The following is a 16,012-nucleotide window of genomic DNA, read 5'->3' on the forward strand; positions in this document are numbered from 1 at the left end:
GCAGAGGGCGCGCCGCGTTCCGCAGAGCGGGGCCGGGAGGAGCCTCCGGCGCGGCCGGGGAGGGCCGGGGGAGGGCCGGGGCTGCCACGTCCTCGGCGGCGAGCGGCGGGCGGGCAGCGCAGCCCGCGCCTCAGCCCCACGTGTGGCGGCGGAGCGGGGAAGTTGCCGGCGGCCGGCGCTGCGGACCCTGCTCCTCTCCCGCCGCTGCCCGGCCCTTCCCGTCCCTCGGGAGGACGCAACTCCAAGTAAGGGCGCGCGGCGGCCCCGCTCCCGCCCGCTGTCCCGGGAGAGGCCGGCGGGTGCGGGAGGTGCTGGGAAGGGGCGGCGGGGAGCGCTGTGACGGGGCGAGTGTCCCGGGGGAGCCGCAGGCAGCGGGATCGGCTCCCGGGCGGGACAACTTCCTGCGGACTTGGGCTCCCAGCGCTCCGTCCCGCGGCCGGGGTGCCGCGGATGAGCCCGGAAAGTTTGGGAAGGCGGAGGGCGGGCGGGGAGCCGGGAGCTGGCCGGGGACGGCGGGAGGGAGCCGCCGCCGGGCCACGCTGCCGGGGCCGGGTGGCAGCCCCCGGTGAGCTCCGCTGAGAGGCTGGCGAGGAAAATAACTGCTCCGAAGACTCGCGGAAGACTTTCGGGGTTTGTGTGTTGTTGCTTTTTCTTTTTTTAAAAATCTGCTTAATTTCGATCCCCCATCGCGAGGACTGTTGTGCCAGAAAACGACCGAGACCTGTGTTTAAGCTGCCTGTTGGAAAAAAAAAAAAAAAAAATCTCAGGAAAGCATTAAAGGTGACCCAAGAAAGAAAGAAAACAATCTGTTCTGAATGTAAAAACGTGGAGTTCGTCTCTTTTTTAAAGCACCGTGCCCTAATTTGTGCGTGTTTTGTCCCTGTGATGAGCTGTCATGAGTTCGCTGCATAGTTTTGTGGTTCTCCTTATTGTTGATTACCTTAAAATTTTTTTTTTGCTGTGTTTCTAAACCGATTATAGTTCAACCCTTTCTCTTATTTTTCGACTGTTTTAAATGCTCTCTTGTCAGAGTAGTTTCTGTTCCGTGGTCTCTATCCTGCCTGAAATTTGTATGATATTTTTATCGGTCTGGGGGGTGGTGCCACCCTGGGTCGAAGCTCTGGGGGTTTCCGTGTTTCTCTCAGTTTTGAAAATTTGATTGTCAGTTATTTTTAGCTTCGTTCAGAATTTCCTCCTTGAAATGAACTAGAAGTCTTACAGGAATTCCCCTATGCCCTGTTGAAAAAAAGTGAAATGAGTTTCTGTTGGTACATTTTTAATAACTTTTTGCTCTCCCTCTCTCTCTTAATTGCCTTTTAGTAGCCTATTTATAACATACAGACCTCCTAAGATGAAGCTAAGAAGAAAACTGTTCTCAACCTTTGTTGATTTCACTGATTCTTGTCAGATAAATGAACTGCTCCTTGCACAGCAATTTTAGCTGCTGGTTTCCCTAATGCTTTGTGGGAAACGTGGAAGGGGCATCTACCAACAGGAATTTCAGGTGAAGCTGTCAAATACTGCCCAATATTTTGGGAGAACTACCTGTTTCTTTAGTGCATTTTCCAGCCTGGACTTGCATAGGTCTCCATTCTGCTCCTCGAGAGGGTTTTGGCAGTGCTGTTGGCCACAAATGCAGGGCAGCCCAGAAGAGCATGGACAGCACTCACAGACTTACAGAGATAAAGACAACTGATGTGCAGAGCTGGGCAGCTCCAGGTGCTGCCAGGGTGGACGCTGGAAAGCTCTCCCAGGGAGCCCTGAGCACACATTACACCTTTCTGGGATATGATCGGTGTTCACAGTCTGATGGGACTGGTTTGTGTTCAAACCAGTGAACACCAAGTGTTCAGTAGTGACTGTATACCCACACCTCCTGTCCGTGGAACACCATCTGAGCTTTGTAGCTACCCCAGAGCTTGGGGTGGAAATGGGCCTGTGTGAGGTGACAACCCTCATTAATGCTCTCTAGCTGATCACTGGGTCGTGCTGCTTGTTTGGAGAGGGGGGTGGGTGCACTAGCAGCGAGAGAGTGGACTGTGTGCTCACTTGTGCTCACTAGATCTGTACGCTAGCAAAATAACTTCAATATTTTTAAAAAATCTAATCATGTTTTTCTATGCATTAAATAAACACAGAAATGCTCTTGCACATATATATGTATATATATGAGATACATGTACTGATTAGGTGATTTGGTGATACAATCTACCTTACTGGATGGTAGATATCTTTGATGATGGCATTGTGTAATGGAATGCAGTTTCCTTGTTTGCTTTCACAAATTTTCCTTCTCCATTGTCTTTCTCCCTTTCTTGTTACTTTGAAGGCCAACAAGGCTTGTCCCAGTGGTGGTGTTCCACCAAGAAGTAGCAGTGAGGAGAAGCTGAATGAACTCCTGCATGAAGTCACAGGAGTTGGGTCCTGATTCAGCAGGCAGCACTGCTGTCATGGGGGCTGTGCTTAGAGCGATACACCGATCTTTTGCAGGGTTTGAGGGAACTAACCATGAATTCTCTCTGCTGAATTGGGCTGGGCTTTGCTTTTACTGCTACAGATGTGCTTCAGCTGCTCCCAAAGCCATCTGAGCCCTTTGAGAATGGATTTGGCATCTCATTCAGGTCCAGGTGCCTCAGAATAAAATTATCTCTGTCTCCATACTAATCTCTCCATCATGAACTGCAAGAAGCATTCCTGGGTGGATTGACATCCGTGACATGCAGTAGCAATTTGTGCTGCATGCCGATATAGATTTCTCTAGTTTTTGATTCATTATGAAAATGCTTGGAGAAATTGTCCCTCAAAGAGATCTTGCCTGTTGTTTTCTCTGGAGATCCCCAAGGCTGATGGCTTTACAGGGCCACCAGAACAGTGGCAGGGCTATAAGTCCACAAGTTCTGTAACCAGGTGAGAATGTTCTGTAGTGGGTGAAAGATCCTGAGGTGTCCATGATGCCATTTTGGGTTGTGGCTTATTTGGTTTGTTTTGGTTTTTTGTTATTTTTTAAATTTTTTAAAAATTATAGCCATAACAGCTTCCAAGTAAGTCCTGCATACAGCTGAGGAGTTACCTTCCTTTGTGCTCATTATGGGAAAGAGTTATGTTGGCAGATGTGGCCTGTGTGAGGATTTGCTGAGCTCTTAATCCTGTTTGTGGCTGATAGGCCATGCAAATATGGAAGGGCATCTCTTTCAGTATATAAAGGTCTTTACTGCTCACCACCTTAGGGAAATGTGCTGTTAAAATGCTGTAATTGTTTTATCAGTAGTTACAGGCCATGAAATTGTAGGTGTAAAATCCTGCAACAGTGCAGACTGCCTACCACAACCCTTTTTTTTTTTTTTTTTTTTTTTGTCCTTCTGTTTGCTGTTTTGGGTTTTTTGAGAGAGATCTTTACTTGTTAAGACAAACCATAAAATAATTACTGTAGGTAATAGAGGAACCAGAATAGAGGAACTCTGTATAATGAATGGGGGAAGCAGCCAGAGATGAGATAGTTGTGAGCCCTTTGAGCACATGTGTATCTTGAGGGGATGAGAATGTGTGATAATATTCTCTCTGTTGTCTTTTGCCCTGTCACTAGTTTAGTTTCAGGAGGGGGGTTTTTTCGGTCTTTTTTATCCTTCTTTTTTGTTGCATTGTACACCTATTTTAGATGCAAAGAAGTTAGTCACTTCTTACTTTCTTAAAAGTGTGAGCTTTTGGGTGTCTGCGTACCTAGAAGTTTCTGACCACCGTTGTCATTAGCAATCTTGTAGAATTTCTCAAAAGGTAGGGCATACCCCAATCAAATTACTTTGCATTAAAGTTCTGAAACTACAAACATAATTTTAAGTATATAAGTGACTTGTCAGAGGGGTTATCTTTCGAGTCCAGCAGTATGCTGGTCAAAACTTCATGTAAATGAAACAGTGCGTGGTGCAGTGAACTTTCCACTGCAGTTTTCAGTGAGTGTAGAAAACACCATTTTTTGCAATTTATGCGTGCTATTTAAGTAGCTACTTCATTGATGGTGGCTGCATTCTTGAGGCCAGAGGAGTTACATTGTGTAGTTTTTGTGGTGAGATTCTTTGGGGATAAAAAGCTGCTAAGTACCTGCCTGCCTTCCTGTTTGCTCATACCCTGTATTAAAGGCATGTGCCTAAGATAGGGACCTTACTTCCACCTTAACCGAGGTTCGGTGGGAGGTGTTGATAAAACCAGAAATTTGGGCTGGATTTGTAGGTGGAAGATGGAGGGTAAGAGATTTGTGACACTGACTTTTGCAGCATGCACAGCACTTGACTGTTAGGTTTCTCTTGAGTGCAGGTTGCTAACAGAGTCACACTTGTATTTTCCCCTGTCTGTAAGAGCTGCTTCTGTGACCATAGTGCAGTCGCTGACTTATAAAAATGAGACACACTAATATGGAAATTCAGGGAAAATGTCAGTCTTGAGTGTTTGGAATTTTTTTTTTCTTTAAATAGGTAGTAACAATAATGCTGGGCTTTTCCCAGTCCTCTGCAGGTGCCTGTGGACCTGAAGATAAAGGGACATAGCAGAGGAGATTGCGTGCAGGGTGGGTGGGTTCTGATCTGCTCAGGTGGGTATCGACTTTCTGTGTTACAGCAGAGGGTCAGAAGAGACAGGTTTACAAGGTTTTGTGAAACAGCCTGATGTGTGGAAGCAGGAATGCTGAAACTCATTATTGCACTTACCAAAGCCTGTGAACCAGGCTAGAATGTGAACTCGTGACTGGTGCCCTAAGCCTTAGTGCCAGCTAACCTCTTTTCTGATCCCTTTCATGATTTTTATTTTATCTTGTTTGGATTGCACATGTTTTCCATTAGACTTTCTCTCATGGTTTTTTTTTTTATTTGCACTGGTGTTTTTTGTTCCTATTTACTCCAGCTGTTCTTTGACAGTTTCTCTGATTTTTTTTTAATTGCATTGTAAGATTTTTCTCCTGTGCATGACCTATGTTGTTTACCTTTATTCTTCCTTTATTCATTATTCCTTCTTACATTTTTCTCCTTTTAACTCTTATCCTTAGAGGAACCAGTTTTACTCTTAGAGACTAGCCCTTTCTTATTGATTGCCAGCTGCTTTTATTGAAACTAATTTACATTCTCTGCTCTTATTGTGCTAGACAGAGGACTAGTGATTTTGAGTAAAGCTCTTTCCCGAAAGGCTTTGCTCAGAAATTGTCTCTGTATTTCGCAAAAAGAGTAGAAAATAAAGAACAACATCAGGGCAAAAGCTGCTTCTGCCTAAACCAATGTGTTTGTGTCTTTGTCACATGAAGAGTAGAAATGTGGCCTGCCCTGCTGCAGGCACAAATGACTTTTTCAGGCTGAAATGTGCTGGTGTGGTGAGGGGGAGTGCAGAATGGTGTGGCCTTATGTTTACTTACATGGGCACCCCTTAGACCCTGACAGTAATGAACCCAGTCCATTTTGATTGTGACTGAGTTCTGCCTTGGTACTGCTGTGATTTTTTCGGTTTTTTTTTTTTTTTTTTTTTTTTTTTTTTTTTTTTTTTCCCCATAAACTGATCTAAAAAAAATTATTAAGAATAAAGATGCACTACAGTTAAAGAGTTGAAGAGCTATGTTTGCATGATGGTAAACTTGGGGGAAAAAAAGTTAAATGAGAGGAGATGGCTTGGTAGGCTTTAACACTCAAAGTACCATCTGCCTTCAGATAGGTTCTTTTGAGAAGGGTCTGTAATATCCTTCTCAAGCCTTATTAGTTGCTAAGCATAAAGCCCTTGTGTTCAGGTCATGTTGATTTTGGGCTTTGTGTCATGCTAGAGGTATGGATAATCAGGGTTTGGATGTACTAGACCTCGGGGTGTACATCCCATTTCTTTCTCAGACTGCTTTTGGTTTATAAATTGGTCTCACTGCTTTTTCACCCAGTGTGTTTGGTTTGACACCTTGGCTTTGCTTGTATATTTGGAAAGGAGACCGTGGTACGGTGCTTAGTGTGAGGTCCAGAGGGGCAGGTATGTTACATAAATTTGTTACTGTAACAAATTGTTAAATTCACTGTAGTGCTCTGCCTCTCAAATGTTTGTTCTTAGCCTGGCTGCTTACTGGTAATTATATGTCAGTAGCATCATTGCATCAGGATAGATCTTTTATTTTGGCACCCAGCTAGAAGCATAACAAAAGGAAGGAAGCTGCAGGATGGATTTTTCAGTTATAAAATGCACCCTCAAACACAGATTAGGTACATGGCTGCCATGATGCAAATAAGATAAGAGATCCGAAAGCCTTTTATTGGACTTACTGGTGCCAGTATTAAATATGGCTCTGAGCCTGCAGTCATGCCACAAAAAGGCTCAGGAAGTTCATCTGTGGTTAGTTGTCTTTGCAAAGTCAGGTCTGCTTAGAAACCTGTGCGCTTACTGTGCTGGGTCTGGCCATCAACTCAACCTTCACAGCCTACTTTGAATGGAAAAACATGCAGTTAAACTCTAGCATAATTTAGGACAAAAACTGCAGGATAAATGTGTCTGAAGTGGCTTGAGAGGTTTAGGTGTTAATGCTGCACAGCATCAGAAAAACTTGAGTTTTCTGAATTCATAACTGTTACAGGAGAGGCTTGTATTTGTACTGTTCTAACCTGTGAAGTATGTTTGAAGGCTTGGAGTCTTAGAGTTACTTGGGATGAAGTACTTTAGCACAGAGGAGAAGGCTGCATGACAACTTTTTGCCTTAATGTTAGGGTTTGATACCATTACTCAGAAATCTTGATGCTAGTTCTTGCTGCTGAATTATTATTTCAGTCTGCAGAGCAAACAGTTTCCCTCCATTGTTTAAGTCTTTCCCACAGTTGTAAGAGAAATACTAAAAGAGTACAGGAAACGGTGTCTGTAAAAGTAAGATTTGATCTGAAATCTGATTGCCTGAACAATTGCTAAGTCTTTTACACTTCTAAAAGTTGAAGATGACTTAGTTCTTTCTGTTGATAATTTACTCAGCATGTTAAACTCATTGTACAGTAATCTCCATCAAACACACTTTTGTTTTTCTTTTAAATTGCATTATAAATTGAGGAAAAGAAGCAGAAATATTTGTTTACAGTATAATTTTATTGTTTTTTCCCCATGTCTTCCAGCTATAGCACTGCCTTCCTGAGTTGGGAGAAAGTGAAACCTTTCTGTTCTGTGTCTGAACAGAACAAAATGCAGAAGCCAATAGTAGAAGTAGGAGTGAGAATCTATTTGACTTTTTAAATTCTGGCCTTTGTTAATAACAGGATGGGTTATGACTATTGAATATGATGTTGTATTTAAAAAAAAAAAAAAAGAAGGAATTTTTAAATTTGAATTTTTAAAAATGTATGTGCTTAAGGAGGACCAGGGGGAGTTTTCTAACACCCCAAAAGAGCTGTAGGAATAAATCTTTGGAGCAAATTCAGTAACAAGTAGAAATATTTGAGTTGGTTTGTGCATCTTAGCATTGATTTCCTCCTGAACTAATCACACCCCTCCTAACACACACACAGTGTAGCTATACAGTGCCTTGCAGCCTCACCTGCACTTTTCTGCACACCCTTCCAAGTAATTAGACCGGAGCAGGATCTTCTGTGTAAGCCTTTGAGCTTTGTTATTTCCGTGCTGTGCTCAGTGTAAAATGCAGTGCTGAGAGAATGGCCTTCTTTGGCTTAGGCACAGCACCTGGAGCTGCTTTGCATCTGATCCCCTCTGAACAGGAGTGAGGAGGATTGGGTCTGCCTGTGGTGTGGCACCCTGTCATACGCCCTGTCTAGTTCTGGTCAATCAAAGCTGTTGACAGCTGGCTTAGCTGGTTTTTTCATGTTCTCTTTGGAACAAGATGATCTTTAAGGTCCCTTCCAAACGAAACCATTCTCTTTATATGTTCCTGAAATGCCCAAATGCCAGTGGGAGATTAGTCCCAGCTATCCTTTGTGACTGAAAAAAGTTCCATTTGGTTTCGGGAGGGATGTGATTTCTTTGGGGTGGGCTTTTTACATTTTTTGGTCTGTGGTTTTTTGTTTTTTAATGTGGTTGTTTTGAGGTACTTTCTGGAAAGGAAGTACCTGTGCAATTGCTGCTTAACTTTTAACTTCTGGATATGTTATGGCAAAAATTTTTTTTTTTTTTTTCCCAGTGCCTCCCAGAAAGGTGAAAAAAGAACCCCTGGCCCTTAAAGCTTTTCTGCTTAATGCACTTTTGTGACCTTTTCAAGTACTTTGTGCTTTTGCAAGGATATAAACCTGGATATTTTATATATTCTGTGTTGCTGAACTAACTGGAAAATTTGGGGGTTTGAGAGATAGGAACTTTGATGATAAATGCATTTTTCGCTTGTAAAACTTCATCTGTATTCTCTGTGCTGGGCACTCCTGAAGGAGAAATTCAGTGTGAAGAGAGGTCTTGTGACAGTTTTGCCCTTAGCAACCCTTAGAAGCACAGGAGAGGAAGAATTAAAGGAAAGAGCTGCAGTGTGCAAAGTCTGAAAAATTAACATCAGTTCCTTTTTCATACAGTGGAAAGAAAAGAGTTGACTGGAAGAAGAAATCTTTCCTGTGGTACTGGTAGAGAAGTACAGATGATATCTGATAAGGCCTCACAAGCGACAGAAGTGTATCACACTGCAGAAGCTTTCTGGGCTGTGATCAGTGCTCTAAAATACTATTTAAGAAACTGTCAACAAAATATGTATTCAGTTGGTTCATCTGCAAACTTCAAATGTATTTCATAATCCCCACATAGTGCAATTCAGAAGTATTCTTAAGCTTAACCTTAATTTAAAAAAAGGCATCATGGTAGAGTATGCCGCATTGCATATTTGCTGAACAGCATATACTATCTGTGTAAATGACTGAAAACTTTGCCACGTGGCATTTATTTGCTTCTTTATGCTAATTTTTTTTGCTGTTTTTTTTTAATTGAAATGAGTGGGTACAAACCTTTTGCTGAATATTTCCACCCATGTTTTTATTAATTGTGTGAAAATAATATGATACTGTTACCAAAACAAAAAAAAAAAAACCTCAGGTTGTAGGTATATATTGTAATATCATTGGCATTTTTTTCCTGTAAGAATGACAGTGGGTGTGAAGGTGTGTTTAGCTTGAGGAGGGATATAGTTGCTTTCCATAATAAATGGTGTTTATGAAAGTTTATTACAAATTGTCTGCAGGAGAGTGAACATGCAGGGATCAGGGTATGAATGTTTTCTTTGAAACACACCTTTGGTGAACATATTTTTAACAGTTGCTAATCTGTTTCCTGCCTAGGAAACCAAGGAAGTCAAAGAGAAAAGAAGATTATGGACATATTTGTTATTCAATGCTGTGTTGTTTCTCTGACTTCCATCTCGTGCGCAGTTAGAAACTCTGCAGGAAAGGGATATGTGACTTGTGTTGAAAACTTTCAGATTTCCTGTTTCCCTGGGCATATAGGCATGAGCAGGTTAGCCTTTACTGCTGAGCTATATCTCTCCATATTTTTCTTTGCCCTGGAAAATGTTTGGTCTCTGCTATTCCTGACCACCCTGGACAGTTGGCAGTCTCTTCCTTCCAGTCTGACAATACCAGCGGTGCTGTGGCACCAGCTTTGTGCAAGTCCCTTTGAATTCTGCTGTCAGTTACATTTCTTGTGAATAAAGTGTTTCAGAATTCCAGGGAGCCCTGAATGTAAACGTATCAATTATGTGTCAACACAACAGCATCTGTCGTTGAAATTGGGTATTGTTTATTTGGCATCAGCGTGGCAAAGATTTGGCTGATAGCCAGAGTGAAATATTCCAGCAAAAGCTGCTGCAACAGGAGCCATCTCAGAAGTAATTCGCTGAAATTCAGGTGCTCTAACATCATCATTTAATAAATTCTTAAGACATGAGGGACCTTAAGCAAAAAGCCTTTCGTGTTCCACATTCTTGACTCCTGTTATTTCTTTTTCATGTCCAATTTTTTTTTTTGTTATTCTTCTCTTGGAAAAGATACGTAAAAGGTTCTGGGATGTTTATATCCAGTGATTTAATATCCTTTTTTGGCTTTCCACTTCTTACTTCAATGTTGTTTACATAAAAGTTCCAAATGAATGCAATCAGTGATGCTTACTTTGTGAAAACTTTGCTTAAGTATGAAAGAGACAAGGCTCTCAAAACAGGAAAGTAAGAAATTGCCCTTTTTAAAAGATGTATGTTCTGGAGGTTTTGTGTATTTTTTCTTTTCTGAATAACTTTGTCTCTACCTAGCTTTTTTTTTCTTAGATATTTTTCTTAGATTTAAGTAAGTTTTGTGTTCCCAAAGATGTAAGTCAAAACAGTAATTTCAGAAAGTTAGGAAACCCGAAGTCCGTAACACTCCATTTGTCATGGATATAACTGCCGTGGTTGAGTAAGCACTTCAGCATACCTGTGGGAAATGGGGAACTCAGATCACTTTGTTTTTATGGATGATCTTTATCATACTTGAAGGAGGTGAAAAGGAAACTCTTCAATTTAATGGTATAGCTTGTAATAGTCACCTGGTTGATTCTGATACCTGTTTAAAAACAAAACCAGGATGAGCTGGAAAGAAGGAAATACAGCAGAAAGGCTCAGTATCCTGTAGCATATCTAAATGTTTACCTCATGCCTTTTTACTGACTCTGGACTCCAAACAGTCCCTATCCCTTAATCAAATTAAAATTTTTCACTTGGGTGCTAAAAACCCATAATTTCTAGGAAAGCTTTAAGAACAATACAGGGATAAAGGTAGTTGGGAGAAAATACACGTTGAATTTTCAGTGCTGGAGGAAAAGCTTGTAGAATAAAGATGAATGGGGTATTTTCAAAGGTTTTTAGGGTTTGAGTTTTTTTGTGGGTTCCCCCCTCCTCCTTGAGGTTTGAAGTCCTCTGAAGTTCAGTTTTTCTCAGAGGGGAAAGAACACTGAAAGTGAGGGAGATCTATCGTATTGTCTGCATTTTAAATGGGCTGGTTTCTCTTTGGTAGAAAATAAATAGTGAATTTGGATTAGCTCCTAACTTCGTACTCTCAAAAGAAATCACATTTCTAGAGTTAAGTAATGAAACCTCTTTAGGAAAATCAATGTTACCTGTATCCAAGCTCAATTTATTCAAGAGGTCAGCTTTGTGGCTGCCCTGGCATAGCTTGAATTTAATCATTAACAACCTCTTAATGACTGTTCATGTAACTTCCATCTGGTATTTTATATAAGCATAAGCCAAGATGATAACAGAATGCTGTAGTAAAGCAGTGTGTACTATTCAGGGAAAAATCTCATTCCAAATCCTGTATGCAGCATGCATCAGCCCCAGTGAAACTGAGAGAAGCCCATTAAGAAATCCGATTAGCTGTCTGCTCTCTAGGTGAGTTAAAATCTCTGTCCAGCGTGGTAATCAGTGATGTCTAACTGCTGGCTTATCTGGTAATAGTGCTGTCACCTTTTATAGGCGCCCCTCTTGCAGTTCTGCCTTGCTTGTGTATTCATTTCAGCCACGTAGAACACCGAGCAGCCAAGTGAGACCCTGCTATACATTTTAAAATCCTCTTCAGAGCTGAGGCTGGCACTGTTGTGTTGCCCTTTGTTCCTGCAGGTTTCCTTGTGAGATCTCCAGGTGCCATGTAAGCAGTAGCACACAAGAGCGGGGAGGGTGTGCTTTGTGTGAAAGCAGCATGGAAAAGTGCGGCATTAGGTTCAAGTTTCAAAGTAATGTCAAGTACTAGTTAGTGTGCTTGCTCCAGCAGTAGTTTTCTACAGGTGAGAAGAAAAAGAAACATACCATTTCAGGAAGAAATAATGGAAAATATTTCAAAAGTAGCTTCAGTTAATGCAGTAGACTGTAAAGTCTAAATTGTTTTACTGTTAAAACAGAGAATGTGAAGGAGAGCAATTCTAATGTCTGCAGTTTTGAATGTATTTGTCTCAGAAAATACAGATCTGGTGTCCCTTCCATATCTATAGGTGTTAGGTGTTGTGTCCATGGAGCAACCTGGCTGAAACCTGTGGAGCATGCAATAGCAATCAAGATGAGTTGCCAAATGGGAACTGAACTTTTCATCAGCTCTTGCCACATGAATATAGTCCTGAATCTTTTGAAGGTGTCATCTGTTGGTAGTTCCTTCCCATCCATGTTTGTTCATCTTCTGTTCCTTTTACTCAGAGGAGGTGAATTTATACTACAGCTGTCTTGATAGTTGGAGGTTTCTTAATTGTTGTATGCTCTCTGCTTGTGAGTTCCATCAAGTTACTGTGATCTCAGCCATGCTTTGTGCCTTATTTTGTATTTCATTCTATACTTGCTGTTGTGAAATATATTAATACTGTGTCATTTCTGTTTAGGTTTGTGAACAATTTTGAACTATTTTTAGCATCCTCAACTGATTGAAACTTCAGTGTGCTCTCAAGGAAAGTGAGGTGATACCTATGGTACAGCACAGTAGATAAGAGGCTATGCTTCTCTCTTCCCCTTCGCAGAAACCTGCTTTGTATTTGTAGTTCTAGTTTCAAATCTTGCTTGATTTGTGAAATGAAATCTCACTTCTCTGTGGGAAAGAGGGGTAAGCAATGGCTGATGGCCTGTATCATAGGAGGAGTAAGAAGATATGATAACTCCAGCCCTTGTAGGAAAAAGATGGTTCTCAGAGTCCTGCTGGAAGTGTGTATACTGTCCTCATCTTGAAGTGCACGGAACATGTTTGTTGATTCTCTTGGGTTTTGGAGACCCATGCTCAGGAGTATGGGTACAGTACACTTGGTGTTATTTAGAATATTTAGGTTTTGGTCTGGTTAGTAAGAGGCTCTGTTAAACTACTGCTGGGTTTTCTGCTTAGATATTTAGTTTATTCCCCTCTCTGTGTTGAATCTCCATTCCTTTTCTTAGTCTTGTCTCTTCTTCCCCATTCAAATTAGTTGCAGTTTTGGAGGAAATGAACATTTTCCTTTTCTTTACACTTACACCAAAGATGCAAAGGACAAAATTCCTCTTCTTCCCTCTCAGTGAAGTGCTATTTTATAGTACCCTCAGTTTAAATATTGGGGGTCTCTAATCTACTCCTTGCACCACAGACAGTTCTTGTATAGAGGAACAGCTTATTTGGAGCAGTATTTGCAGAACCATTTCAGTCCATCTCACTCACTATTTCCAAGTCAGTACTGCAACCTTATATAAGCCAGTTTCCATCCACTTAACTCTAGGATAAATGTGGTGATTAATATTTATATAAAAGCTTTCATGTTTCCACAGTGAAATTGTCTCACTTTGAAAAGAAAAGGTGTCTTTTTCCCTGTTGACTTGGTGTGGAAAAAGCTTGCAAAGGCTTCCAGCAGCACTGCATCCGAGACAGGCATCAGCAGAAGAACTGAGGTCATCTTTAATTCGGTATTTCATTTTATGAAATTGCCTACTCCAAGAGAAATAAAACATTTACATGTATATTAACCAGTCTTTGCCAGCTCTTGGAATAAAGCCAGTTCTCTCAGGGCCAAACAAACGCTCTGAGTGAATGAGTAATAATCTGCAATTGTCACTCCTAATTTATGGATGAGTAGATAGAGCAATGTTTGCCATTTTAAGTTGTCCTATTTGCTTGAAAGACTAGAAATCATGATTAGCTGTTGGCTTGGAGTATCAATAGCATGTCTGTTTATAGCTGATTTGCTCAGTATAGCTGTTGCAAAAGTTCAAGACCTCCACACATGATAAGAAGTAATTGTGAAAGAAGATGAGAACACATGAAGGTTACAGATGTTTTGAGACAGTAATTTGGAATCCACAGCCAGAAACTGAAGGATAAATGGCATCTCTTCTCTATAAATGACATGCAAAGTCTCCCTTGCCTCGTTTATTTTCTGAGGAAATCTGTATCGTTAAGAGAAAATTTAAAAATCCATGGATTCCCAAGATAATGTCTGTATTGGCTTTTGTTGTTGATAAGTAAGAGGAGAGCATACTACTGATTGTCTTACAATGATGTTTCCTGTCTCTGAGCCTTTCCATTTGCCTAATTTTCCAAAAAATGCAGTTAAAAGCAGTTTTGAAAACTTTGTTTTACATATTCATGAGCATGCTTTTGTCATGAAGTTAACAACAATCTTGCCATGATTGGGCTGAATAAAAACAGCAATCAGACTCTGTTTTGATGATAAAGAGGTGTGTTTTTAATGAGAATATTTAAAATCCTACCTTGTAAACCCCATATTATATACTGCAGGGAGTCAAATAGCACAGCCCCTCTGGAGTAGGAGTTTATGGGAATGAGAGTCACTCTTGAGATTAAATTGTCTGCAGAGTATCCTGTGAAGTCTTCCATGAGGTCTCCCGACTGGTTGTGGAGGAGGCTGCTCCATCACACCTAAATACGTAGGCAGGAGATGGATGAGAAGCAGGAGCCTCAGCTGTCAGCCACTAAAAGCAAAGACACACAGTGCAGAAGTGAGACCCATCAGTGATGTCGGTCTTCTTTGATGGATGGACTCTTCCATCCACTTCTTTCAGTCTTTATTTTACTTCCATGCAGCTTTTATTCTGTGTGCTGGTTTGTCTTTATTTTAATTTTCTTTTTTTTTTTTTTTTCCCCTGCACACTAAGGGGGCTCTCCTGCACTTTCTGTCTGGGCTTCATTATCGTGCTCACCTATTTGCACTACATCATAACTTTTTTCTTCCTTTCCCCCCACTGCATTAAACTTCCTATCTGTCATCTTGTCAAATGAAATAACAGCAAGAGCAGGTGGTGTTGATGTTGTAGATACCAGGATGTCCACATTAATATTCTTGTCTGTAAGCTATGGAAGACAGGCTCTGAAGAGGTGCCTAAGGACATGATTCCTCAGCCTCTCTTGAAAGGTCAGACGTAGGACTTAACTTCTGCACTGTGTAGCCTTAGCTGTCACTTGGTGTTTGCAACTACTTGGATAAGATTAAAAACTAATATATCCCTCTTTTGAGAGAAGGTCAAATAATACGTGATTCAAGTCCTACATGTACTGGATCATGGCAGGAACCTTTAAACACTCATTCCCTGCACGTGCACAGGTCCCAGAACCATCCTTGAGCTCCAGTGCTGACTTGACTTCCAGTGTTGGGGTTCCAGGAGTAACTTGGTTTGATTGTTGAGTGCCTGCTGTTAAATTGACAAGAGGGATCTACTGAGTACTCCAGTAAAATGATAAATATATATATAATACACATATCAAATGTGGCTGGTTTAAACAAGGAAGCAAAATGAGTTGTATTTTTAAGAGCTGGTCAGTAGTATCTTAATAAAAATAGGGGGGTACCACAATAGGAATAGGGTACTACAATATGAATAAAAAAACCCCAAACAAAAAACACTGAAGGAAAAAAAAAAAACAACAAATGCCAAACCTAACAAAAAAGCAACACCCTAAAGAGAAAAAAACCCCACAACCAATCCACTGAGCAGCTTGGAGCAATATTTCTTGAAATTGCTTTAAAATATGAAACTAGTTAAGATTAATCCAAATCAGTCCATGCAGAGTAAGATAGATAAGTACTTAGATCTCAGCAGCAGCAGGTGCTTGCAGTATTATAAATAGAAAGCAATATAAATTGAGGTGCTTATTAAATTTGCCTTTATGATGCTTTGAAGAATTGCCCTAGAACAGAAAAGAAAAATTACCATAGGCTCTGGATTAGAAGGATGACTTAAATAGCTGTGCTGCCAAAGGAAACAGAACATAAACTAGAATAAGTGATGGACTTGTTCAGAAAAGGTTATCTGACAGTGATTTGTCTCTAACATGGAGAGGTTGGCCAAGAGCTTTGGAGGGATGTGATTGAACACAGGAGGGCTTAATTTTTTTCATCAGTTTTAATATGGTATTGAGTTTTAATATATTTTCCAGGAGACTGCACTGTAATCCTTTCTAGCACTCACATTTCTCAGGTTTTTCCTTGTTTCCCTCTTCCTCTTCCCCCAGCTGACAAGACCTAATTCTACAGGAAATGTTCATGTTTGTGAAATGGACTAGTTCAGAATTTTAGCTGCTTTTTTGGATAAGACCATGGTGAGGAGCCTGTATCTTAC

The 16,012-nt window shown here is 41.0% G+C and overlaps 1 protein-coding gene across 2 annotated transcripts in view; it reads left to right on the plus strand.

Annotated features, from left to right (window-relative positions):
• Nucleotides 1–44: 44 nt before the first annotated feature.
• SMCO4 (single-pass membrane protein with coiled-coil domains 4) overlaps nt 45–16,012 on the plus strand; it is a 28,717-nt gene continuing 12,749 nt past the window's right edge. The window contains exon 1 of one of the 2 annotated variants that reach the window (XM_041487438.1): nt 45–245. The gene's annotated coding sequence lies outside the window, so the exon portion shown is untranslated. Of the gene's footprint in view, nt 246–304; nt 631–16,012 lie in introns of those variants that run through there. The other variant, XM_041487437.1, reaches the window with a different exon arrangement.

Source organism: Pyrgilauda ruficollis, unplaced genomic scaffold (genome assembly GCF_017590135.1).
Source record: "Pyrgilauda ruficollis isolate IOZ18807 unplaced genomic scaffold, ASM1759013v1 scaffold8, whole genome shotgun sequence".
Taxonomy (NCBI): Eukaryota; Metazoa; Chordata; class Aves; order Passeriformes; family Passeridae; genus Pyrgilauda; species Pyrgilauda ruficollis.